We start from the raw sequence: 751 nt of genomic DNA, 5'->3' as shown, positions 1-751 counted from the left end.
CTCACATCCTAGTCAGTAATTGAGCTTTTCAAGATCTTTCATCTCTACATATTGGTTGAGATAGGTTTTTGGAGAATGAAATTCGGGATGCATCATCGCCGGTGAGTGATCATATCATCAACATAATGAGAAGAAAAGTATAGTCCCCCAGTCCCCTGGGGGGTCTGATTTGCAGATGAAAGGGCAGAATCAGGGCGACGGGAAGTGAATCTCAAATCTCCAACATGGTATTAACTTGCAAACCAAGCTCTCGGAGCTTGCTTGAGACCATAGACGGAGCTCGACAAAGTTTGCATACATGATGCTGAAAATGGATGAGAGCCACAGAAGGACACATATAAAACTTCTTCAATGAGTTCACCATTATGAAAGGCATTCCTTCGACGATCAAATAACGTAGAAGACCCCAATCTGAATGGCGGAAACTGTAATTAATTTGTAGACTGAAGGTGATCGAGCAACTATGGCAGATGTCTCCTCATAGTTTGATCCGTGATACTTTTTGCCACCGAAGAGAACTTTGTCCACTCCAATAGATTTTGTAAACCCACCTGCATCGCCAAAGCATGTTTTCTAGTGGTGGTCGGCACGAGATCCACATGTGGTGACATATCTTTTAGGTGTCATCAGCCAAGTGCTTTTTGCTTTGTCCAAATGAGGGTTGAACTAGTTCATGATAGACCTGAGGTTCATGATGAGTAATATTAGTGAAAAAACAGAGTCAACGAGATGAAAATAAGATTTTTACACA

The sequence above is a fragment of the Malania oleifera genome, chromosome 2 (genome assembly GCF_029873635.1).
Source record: "Malania oleifera isolate guangnan ecotype guangnan chromosome 2, ASM2987363v1, whole genome shotgun sequence".
Lineage (NCBI taxonomy): Eukaryota > Viridiplantae > Streptophyta > Magnoliopsida > Santalales > Ximeniaceae > Malania > Malania oleifera.
The sequence above is the reverse complement of the archived record's forward strand: the minus strand, read 5'-3'. Positions refer to the sequence as shown.